Source organism: Pseudonaja textilis, chromosome Z, assembly GCF_049901715.1.
Source record: "Pseudonaja textilis isolate UNSWEBS1 chromosome Z, rPseTex1.2, whole genome shotgun sequence".
Taxonomy (NCBI): Eukaryota; Metazoa; Chordata; class Lepidosauria; order Squamata; family Elapidae; genus Pseudonaja; species Pseudonaja textilis.
Window position 1 is genome coordinate 125,081,471 of NC_142008.1, and position 11,322 is coordinate 125,092,792.

Here is an 11,322-nt window from a genome sequence, read left to right on the forward strand (position 1 = left end):
GCAGACGAAGGATGACTTAGAGTGTTATGCAGAACGCAGATAGTCGGGATGACTGAGATAGCTATACAGACTGCAGATGAAGGGATGACAAGAGAGGAAGCAGGCAGAATGCAGAGAAAGGGATGACAAGAGAGGAAGCAGGCAGAATGCAGAGAAAGGGGACGGACAAGAGAGAAAGCAGGCAGATTGCAGAGGAACATGACAAGAGAGAAAGCTATGGGTGGATCAGTAAGATGAAGGACAAGACAAGAGAGGAAGCTATAAGCAGAATGCAGGAGGAAGGGATGACTAAATAATAAGTAGATCGGTGCAGAGAAGGGATGAGCAAGAGGAGTGCATGAAGGCAGGATTGGGCAGAGGGAAGGATGCATCAGTAAGAAGGCAGATCATGAGAAAGGATGTGATCTAGAGAGAAAGCAGGCAGATTGCAGAGGAAGGATGACAAGAGGAAGCAGGCAGATTGCAGAGGAAGGGATGACAAGAGAGTGGTATTATGAAGAATGTAAAAGAGGAAGGATGATTTAGAGTAAGCATAGCTATGATCAGGAGGAAGGATGACAAGAGAGTAAGCAGAAGGCAGATCAGCAGAGGAAGGGATGACGAAAGCAAGCGGGCAGGATTGCAGAGGAAGGGATGACGAGTGTTTGTTAGATCAGAAAGGGATGACAAAGTAAGCAGAAGGCAGATGGCAGAGGAAGGATGACAAGAGGAAGTGAGCAGACTGCAGAGGCCGATGACAAGAGAGCAAGCAAAGGTCTGGTAGAGTGAAGGATGATAAGAGTGGTTATAAGAGACCAGAGGCGGATGATCACAGGAGAAAGCCAGGCAGATTGCAGAGGAAGGGATGACCAGAGTGGAAGCATATGGAGAATGCAGAGGAAGGGATGACGAGAGAAAGCAGGCAGATTGGCAGATGAAGTGGACGAGATGAGAGTGCAGCTTGTACAGACCCAGATAGCTGACGATCGAGGAAGCAGGTACAGATTCTGGAGGAAGAAGTTGTGGATGACAAGAGAAATGGCAGACAGTAGAGAAAGGACGATCTAGAGGAAATATGCTAGACCCAGACGATGGACGATCTAGAGAAACATAGCAGATCGCAGATAAGGATGATTTGAGAGTGAACATGCTAAGAAACGCAGAGAAAGGATGGACAAGAGAGAAAGCAGGCAGATTGCAGAGGAAGGGATGATGTAAGAGAGAAAGCAGGCAGATTGGCAGAGGAAGGATGACAAAGAGGAGGAAGCAGGCAGAATGATGAAGGATGACAAGAGAGGAAGCAGGGGCAGATCAAAGAGGAAGGACGACTCCAGAGGCTAAGGCAGAACGGCAGAGAAAGTACGACAAGAGAGAAAGCATGGCAGACTGGCAGAGAAAGGATGACAAGAGAGAAAGCAGGCAGATCTGCAGAGGAAGGATGACAAGAGGAAGCAGGCAGAATGCAGGAGGAAGGATGATCTAAAGCAAGCAGGCAGAATTGCAGAGGAAGGATGATCTAGGAGGAAGCTATATGGTAGATTGCAGGATGAAGGGATGACAAGAGAGGAAGAGCAGAACGCAGAGAAATGAAAACATGCAGAGAGCATGGCAGAATGCAGAGAAAGGATGACAAGAGAGAGCAGCAGCAGACTGCAGAGGAAGGATGACAAGAGAGGAAGCAGGGCAGAATGCAGGAGGAAGGATGACTGTGCCAAGCAGGCAGAATGCAGAGGAAGGGATGATTTAGAGGAAGCAGGCAGACTGCAGATGAAGGGATGACAAGAGAGGAAGCAGGCAGAATGCAGAGAAAGGGATGACAAGAGAAAGGATATGAATGCAGAGGAAAGGATGACAAGAGAGTAAGTAGGCAGATTGCAGAGGAAGGATGACAAGAGAATAGCTATACAGAATGCAGGAGGAACTTGATGACGAGAGTACAGAAAGGCAGATTGCAGAGGAAGGGATGACTAAAAGAGAAGCAGAAGGTGATGGCAGAGAAGGATGGACAAGAGTGGAAGCAGCAGATTTGCAGAGGAAGGGGTGATTAACAGTGGTTATGCAGCTCTGGTAGGAGGAAGGGATGACAAGAGGAAGCAGCAGAATGTGCAGAGGAAGGGATGACGAGAGAGTTATGTTAGAATGCAGAGGAATGGGATGACTATAGAGTAGCCACAAACAATGCAGAGGAAGGGATGACGAGAGTGGAAGCTATAGCCTGGCAGAGGAAGGACAGACAAGAGAGAACCGGGCAGATGGCAGAGCAGGTTGATGACCTAGGAGGAAGCATATAAGCAGAACGCAGATGAAGGATGACAAGAGAGGAAATAGACAGAATGCAGAGAAAGGATGACGCAGAGTAAGCCTGGCAGATCAGTAAGATGAAGCTGGATGACAAGAGGAGCAGTTGCAAGCAGATTACAGAGGAAAGGGACGACGAGAGCAGCTTGCAGAACAGACGAAGGACGACGAGAGAAAGTTACAGGCAGATTGCAGAGGAAGGATGACAAGAGGAGTGGAAGAGGCAGAATGCAGAGGAAGGAGGAGACTGAGAGGGTATTGAGTGCAGATCATAACATGGGACGACAAGAGAGAAAAAGCCGGAAGGTGAGTTTGAAGTAAGAGAAAGGATGATCTAGGAGTAGCCAAGGCAGAACGCAGAGGAAGGTAATGACAAGAGAGGAAATATGTCAAGAATGATAGAAGGGATGACTAGAGGAAGCATAAGGCAGAATGCAGATTGAAAGGATTAGACAAGAGAGGTATTTATGTTATGAAAACGCAGATTTAATGGGATGACAAGAGAGGAAGCTTTATGTAGAATCAGAGAAAGGGATTGACGAGAGTAAGCCGGCAGACTGCAGATAGGCTGGGATGACAAGAGAGAAAGCATGCAGACAGCAGATAGTGCCGGATGATCAGATAGGAAGCTATATGTCTTGTGGAGGAAGGGATGATCTGAGAGATATGCATGTATAACGCCATGATTAGTTCTAGTCGGGACGACGTAAGATAGAAATTAAGGGCAGAAAAACTAAGAGAAGGATGACGAGATGGTGTTTCATGCCAAGAATCTAAAAGATTTTGAGCGACCATCAACATATTTTAAAATTATGCCAGAACGCAGATGGTCAGACGACTAAGATATTTCGCAATATGGCGTCCGCAGACGAATGGACGACAGAGCGCGGCGTCATGCTAGACCGCAAGACGAATGACGACGTTAAGATGTTAAGGCAGAATGCAGAGAAAGCGCCAATGACAAGAGATAGCTTGCAGCAGAACGCAAGGAGAAAGTTGCATCACGAAGAGAGGTTATGCAGATTGCAGAGAGTGAACAGATGACAATATATAACAGCAGCAGAACGCAATATGGCTGGATTTGATCTAGCTGTGCCAGGCAGAATGCAGAGGAAGCTGGAGATGATCAGCAGGAACAAAAGCAGAACGAGTGAAGCGAATATTAAGATAGCTATAGATCGTGGGAGACGAAGGACGTGATGGAGGCAAAGTGCAGGCAGAATGCAAAGGGATGACAAGAGAGAAAGCACACAGGCAGAATGCAGAGAAAGGGATGACAAGAGAGTAAGCAGGCAGATTCGGCAGAGGAAGGATGACAAGAGAAAGCAAAGGCAGAATGCAGAAGAACTTGATGACGAGAGTAAGCAGAAGGCAGATTGGCAGAGTAAATGCATTTGACAAAAAGAGGCGAAGGCAGACTGTAGAGAAGGACGACAAGAGAGTGTAGCTATGTAGAATGGCAGAGGAAGCACCAGAGTAGAGCAAAGCAAGGCAGATTGCAGAGGAAGGATGATGTTGTGCTGGGCAGATCAAAAGAGTGAAGGATGATTTGAGAGTTGAATGAGCAGACTGGCAATGGCAAGTATTTGCAAAAGAGTAAGCAGGCTGCAGATGGCAGAGGGAGGAAGACAAGAGGAAGCTGGAGCAGATTGCAGAAAGAGGAGGTGACGAGAGTAAGCAGGGTACAGTCACAAGAGAAGGGATGACAAGATAGCCATGGTATAGATGAAGGGATGACGCAGAGAGCAGGCAGATCGGCAGAGTGTAGGGCGACGACTCCAGAGTGTAGCTGAGGGCAGAACGCAGAGTGAAGCTGACGACCGATGGGAATATGAGATCAGCATGTGCCAGTGATGACAAGAGGTGCCAGCGATTGGTGATAGGCGACGATCTAGAGTGAGGAAGCAGGCAGATCAGAATGAAGGGACGACAAGAGATGAAGCCATAAGAACGCAGAAAGTGGATGATTATTGAGATAGCGCTATAGCGAACTGCAAAAAGAGAAATGGGATTGATGGCATGCCATACAGATCAGTGATAATGGATGGATGTAAGAGTAGCCAGCTATGGCAGAACGCAGAGGAACTTGGATTATTATGAGGTAAGCAGAAGGCAAAAGATCAAAGATGAAGGAATAATAAAAAGAGGTTAGAAAAAAGATGGAAAGAGGAAGGAATAATAAGAGAGCAGCTATACAGAATGTGCAGAGGAAGGATGACAAGGAGATAAATATGAATGGGAAGAGGTACAGCATGATGAGAGAAAGAAGTGTTAAATCGCAGTGACGAAGATGACAAGACGTTATGACGGTGATGGAAGTGATGACAAGAGAGCAAAGCAGGCAGAATGCAGAGAAACCGATGACAAGAGGTTATAGATCAGCAGAGGAAGCCGGACGATAAGAGAGAGCTATAGAGGTGGCAGAGAAAGGGATGATCTCCAGATAGCCAAAGTGAATGCAGAGGAAGGACGATGGAAGTAACATAAGCACAGAATGCAGACGAAGGGATGACAAGAGAGGAAGTATGTTGTGGAACGAGGAAGGAACACCTGATAAGGAAGTATGTGCTAACCTGGACAAAGCACGACAAGAGTATGTTTTGCAGGCAGAATGCAGATGGAATGGACGATCTTCAGAGTAAAATATGCAAGAAACGCAGATAAATGGATGACTGAGATATTATGTTGTGACTGCAGACGAAGGACGATAAGAGAGGCCATACAGAAAACTGCAGACAGGCTAGATGACAAGATGTAGCCAAGTGCAGAACGCAGAGGATGGATGACAGATAGCTATGCAGAATGAAGAGGAAAATGTATAGATGAGAGAAAGCTATGTAACCCAGACATGGATGACAAGAGACAGCTATGTTAAGATTGCAGAGGAAGCTTGATGACAAGAGGAGGCTAGTAGAATGCAGAGAAACTGGATGACAAGAGTGGCTATGACTGCAGAGGAAGGGACTGATGAGAGTTATGGGCAGATTTGCAGGAGAAATGACGACCTAATATGCAAATATGGCAGAATGCAAGATAGATGGGAGATTTGAGAGTGAAATATGCAGAACTCAGACTAAGGTCAATGACGGGAAGAGGAAAGAAACAGGCAGGAACGCAGATGGAAGGACGATCTAGAGTGAGTCAGGCAGAACGGCACGAAATGACGACAAGAGAGGAATATAAGAACGTGCAGACGAAGGACGATCAGAGCAGCAGCAGAATGGGGAGGAAGGGATGACTAGGAGTGGAAAGCAGCAAGGCAGGACGACAATGACGATCCAGACAGCCATACAAGAACGCAGAGAAGGGATGATCTAGAGTGGCCATGCGTGACTGGCAGAGAAAGTGGACGACAAGGAGAGGAAAGCCATGTTAAGAACGCAGAGAGGTGGACGACAAGACAGAAGCTAGCAGTGATCGCAGAGGAAGCCGATGACAAGAGAGTGGAAGCCATAGCGCGAATGCAGGAGGAAGGATGACCCAGCTGCCATGCAGAGAACCAGCAGATAATGGGATGATCTGATGAAGAGTGCTAAGAACGCAGAGGAAAAGGACATTTGATAGCTTGCAGGCACTGCAGATGAGAGCTGACGACAAGCAGAGTGGAAAATGAGGCAGAATGCAGAGAAATGTAATGACAAGAGAAAGAGGCAGAATGCAGAGGGATGACAAGAGAGCAAGATAGACTGGCAGAGGAAGGGACGACAAGAGAGTACATATGGTGAATGCAGAGGAAACTGACGACTCAGAGTAGGAAGCAGAAGGCAGGATTGCAGATAGCGACGCAGACAAAGAGGTTATGAAGGCAGATCAGGCAGAGTGAAGGGATGACAAGAGAGTGCAGCTGCAGCAGAATGCAGAGGTAATGGGACGATTCAGAGTGTCATATAGCCACAGAGATTCGCAGATGAAGGATGATGAAAGCAAGCCGTGGGCAGATCATAGAGGAAGGGATGACTTAGAGTTAGCTTGACAGACTGGGCACAGAAAGGATGATGCAGAGTACAGAAGCTGGAGTAAGGAGGGAGGGATGACAAGAGGAATGTGACAGATTTGCAGCAGTAGCAAAGGATGAGAGTGGGGCAGGCAGTTTGCAGAGTGAAGGGATGACAAGAGGAAGCAGGTAAGGAACTATATGAAGCTGGACGATCTAGAGAAAGCATAAGACTGCAGGAGAAGCGACTTGACGAGAGCAGCCAGGCAGAACGCAGAGGTAATGAATTAATTTATGGGGCCATGGAGATCAGTGTACAGCGACGATGAGGAAAGCGGGCAGACGGAGGCGGATGATGAGAGAGTGGAAGCAAAGGCAGATCACAGATGAAACAGACGACGAAGAGGAGGAAACATGCGCAGAATGCAGAGAGGATGATAAGAGAGAAAGCAGGCAGAATGGAGAAAGGATGACAAGAGAGTAAGCAGGCAGATTGCAGAGGAAGGGATGACAAGAGAAGAAGCAGGCAGAATGCAGAGAACTGGATGACGAGTAAGCAGAAGGCAGATTGCAGAGGAAGGGATGACAAAGAGGGCAGAAGGCAGATGGCAGAGGAAGGATGATGAGAGGAAGCTATATAGAATGCAGAGGAAGCTGGAGACAAGAGAGGAAGCAGGCAGAATGAAGAGGAAGGTATGATGAGAGAAAAGCAGAATTTGGTGAGAAGGGATGGACAAAGAGACAAAGCAGGCAGATTCGCAGAGGAAGGATGACAAGAGAGTGTTTGCAAGGTGAATGCAGAGAAACCTTGATGACAAGAGTATAAGCAGGCAGATTTCAGAAGAGGAAGGATGATGTAAGAGAAAAGAAAAGCAGATGGCAGAGAAAGGATTGAGAGAGGAAGCCAGGCAGAACGCATAGGGCCGGATGACGCAGGCGGTAGCCATAGCAGAATGCGGTGATGGGGGCTGGACGACAAGAGATGGTGCCTGGCGGCAGAACGCAGAGGAAGGACGATCGGTGAGCGGTGCTTGCGCATGAATGCAGACGATGCTGACGACAAGAGAGGAATAAGGCAGAATGCGTGATGACGATTTAATTATATAGCCAGGCAGAATGCAGAGGAAGGGATTGACTTAGATAGCCATAGACTGCAGACGCATGTGGATTGACAAGAGGAAGCCAAGGGGCAGAATGCAGAGAAAGGGATGACAAGAGAGGAAGCAGGCAGAATGCAGAGGAAGGGATGATGAAGAGATGTAGCTATAAGCAGAATGAAGGAGGAAGGCTGATGATGAGAAAGCAGGCAATCAGATGAAGGATGACAAGACAAAGCATAGCAGACTGCAGAGGAAGGATGATACAAGAGAGAAAGCAGGCAGGAATGCAGAGAAACCTGATGACAAGAGTAAGCAGGTGGGAAGATCAGTAGAGGGCTGGGATGACAAGAGACAAAGCATAAGATGGCAGAGAAAGGATGACGAGAGGAAGCAGGCAGAATGCAGAGGAAGGATGACGAGGAGGAAGCAGGCAAGAATGCAGATTTAGTCGGACGACAAGAGTGGAAGCTATAGCAGAATGCAGAGGAAGGATGGATCGCAGGAGGAAGCTATACAGAATGCAGACGAAAGTTGACGACAAGAGAGGAAAGCCATGCTAAGAATGTGCAGATGTAGGTGGATGACTTATATGTAGCTAAGGGCAGAAATGCAGAGGGAAGGGACGACTAGAGAGCTATACAGATTGCAGCATTTAGAAGGGACAAGAGAGTGAGCTATAGCAGAATGGTGAGAAAGGACGGACAAGAGAGGAAGCAGGCAGAATTCCAGAGAAAGGACGACAAGAGAGAAAGCAGGCAGATTGCAGAGGAAGCCGGCGAGAAAGAGAGCTATAAGATCAGCAGAGGGCTGATGACAAGGAGGAAGCACAGGAACGCAGAGAGGTGACGATCGCAGCCAAAGCAGGCAGAATGCAGAGAAAGGATGACAAGAGAGAAAGCTGGTGTTGATCGCAGATGGAAATAATGGACAAGAGCCAAGCAGATCGCAGAGGAAGGACGGATTCAGAGGAAGCAGGCAGAACGCGATAGCCAGGACGACCTGAGCGCTATGCTATGAAACGGCAGATGGTCGACGATCCGCGCCAAAGATGCTAAGGAACGCAGAGGAATGGACGATCTAGGAGCGGTATTGCGCAGAACGCAGATAGAAGCCGACGACGAGAGTGGTTATGCAGGTGACTGCAGATGAATACGGACAAGAGAGGAAGCAGGCAGAATGCAGGAGGAAGGGATGAGAGAGGAAGCAGTAAGAATGCAGAGGAAGGGATGATGAGAGAAAGCAGGCACCTGTAGATGAAGGATGACAAGTGAGACAAAGCAGGCAGATCATGCAGAGGCTGATGACAAGAGTAGAACATGGCAGAATGCAGAGAAACTGGATGACAAGAGGCAGGCAGATTCTGCAGAGAAGGATGAATTTAGAGTGGAACAGTGCAGAATGCAGAGGAAGGATGACTCAGAAAGCATGACTGGGTGATAGGATGACTGAGAGGGAAGCAGGCAGAATGGTAGAGGAAGGGATGACTTAGGAAGCAGGGCAGATCATGGTGAAGAAGGATGACAAGAGAGAGTTTGAAGCAGATGGCAGAGATATGGATGACTTAGGAGTAGCTATACAGAATGCAGATGATGACGATCTAGAGAGCTATAGCAGACTGGGTGGGAGGCTGGATGACTAGGATAGCTATAGCTAAGAATGCAGAGAAAGTGGATGACAAGAGAAAGCTATGTTAAGATTGCAGAGGAAGGATGACAAGAGACGGTGCCACCTAGACTGGGCAGAGAAGGATGACAAGAGTAGCCAGGCAGAATGCAGATGAAGGGGGACGAGGAAGAGATGGAGCCAGACAGAGACTGAAGAGAGGAAGGATGACGAGAGTGAAGCTTATACAGATTGCAGAAGAAGGGATGATGAGGAGAAAGCGGCAGGATGGCAGAGAAAGGGATGACGAGTAGCCATAAAGCAGAAATGCAGAGGAAGGATGTGACAAGAGAGTGAAGCAGGCAGAATGCAGAGGAAGGATGATCTAGAGTGAAGCAGGGCAGAATGCAGATGAAAGACGATAAAGAGAGGAAGAGGTAAGAGGTGCCAGATGAAGGGACGACAAGAGAGGCGGAGCTTACAAGCAGAACGCAGATAAAGGGATTGACTTGAGGAGTAAGCCAAAGCGGTGATCATGCAGATGAAGTCGACGACAAGAGAGAAAGCAGGCAGACGGCAGACAGCGATGATCTAGAGGAAGCTATAGCAGAACGCAGATAGCTGGGGATGATCTAGATGGTACTATGCTAGAACGCGCAGATGAAGGACGACAAGAGATAGCTTGAGGCAGAATGCAGAGGAAGGCCGATGACTTAAGAGGAATATGTTATGAACGCAGATGAAAGGACGACAAGAGAGTGAACTATGTTAAGAACGCAGACGAAGGGACGATCTAGAGCATTAAGGTTAATTAAGATAGAATGGGAGGATCCAGATAGCTTATGCAGATTGCAGACTTATACGACGACAAGAGATGGAAGCATACAGAATGCAAGAGTAGCTGATGACAAGAGAGTGGCCTTGAGGCAGAATGCAGAGAAAGGGATTACGAGAGAAAGCAGGTGTACTGCAGAGGGAAGCTACACAAGAGAGAAAAGCAGGCAGGATTGCAGAGGAAGGATGACAAGAGAGGAAGCAGGCAGAATGCAGAGGAAGGATGACTAAAGCCAGCGGGCAGATTGCAGAGGAAGGATGGACAAGAGAGTGCTATGGTCATGGATCACAGAGGTATGATGACGCAGTACATTGCCACAGACTGCGGAGAAAGGGACGACGAGAGAGAAAAAGCAGGCAGATCACAGGAGGAAGGGATTATCAAAGAGAGGAAGCAGGCAGATCAAGAGGAAGGCAGATGACAAGAGAGGAAGCAGGAAAAGAATGCAGAGGAAGGAACACCTGAGAGTAAGCAGGGCCAGCAGACTGCAGAGGAATAATGACAAGAGTACAGAAGGCAGACTGCAGAGGCTGGGACGATTTGTGCCAAGCGTGGCAGACTGCAGAGGCTGGACGACCTGAGAGGTTTTGAGTGACCACAGAAAGGACGACAAAAAGCAAAGCAAAGGCAGGATTAGGCAGAGGAAGGATGACAGGAGGAAGGAGCAGGATCACAGAGGAAGGATTGACAAGAGAATGCTGCACAAAGCTGGCAGTGATAGGCCGGATGACAAGAGGAAATTATGGCAAGAAATTCATGAGTGAATGGATGGACGGTATGTTAAGGCAGACTGCAGAGTGAAGGACGAATAAGATAGCTAAGGGGCAGAATGCAGAGAATGGGACGATCTGTAGAAAGCATAAGAGATCAGAAGTGAGAGCCGACGACGAGATAGCCACAGAATTGATGGAAGGATGACTGAGGGGAGCTGAGGCAGATCATATGTTAAGTGTGGGGATTAATGTAAGAGAGAAAGTCGGAAAGTAAGATGTTAAGAGAGAGGCTGGCTCATTGATGACTGAGATGGCACTATGCTATGAATGTGCAGATGAAGGATGACTCCAGAGAGCTATGCAAGCAGACTGCAGAGAAGGATGACTTGAAAGAGGAAGGCGTTAAGAATGCAGAGAAAGGGATACGACAAAGACAGCTACATGGATCAGTGAGTGGGCAGATGATAAAGAGAAAGCAGACTGGGCAGACAGAATGACGACAAGAGAAACAGGCAGAATGCAGAGAAGGATGACAAGAGATAGCTATGCTAAAGATCGCAAGATGATGACGACTGAGATGAATGAGCAAGAATGCAGAGAAAGGATGGACAAGAGAGAGCATGAGGTGACTGCAGAGAAAGGATGACAAGAGAAAGCAGGCAGATCATGCAGATAGCGGATGCACAAGGAGAAAGTGGTAGCTATACAGAACGCATATAGCTGAGACGGTGCATGTGCTTACATGAATGCAGAGTGAAGGATGACGAGATGGTTAGCAAGGTGATCACACATTTGGCTGGACGACAAGAGGAAGCAGGCAGAATGCAGAGAAACAAAATGACAAGAGACAAGCAAGCATCC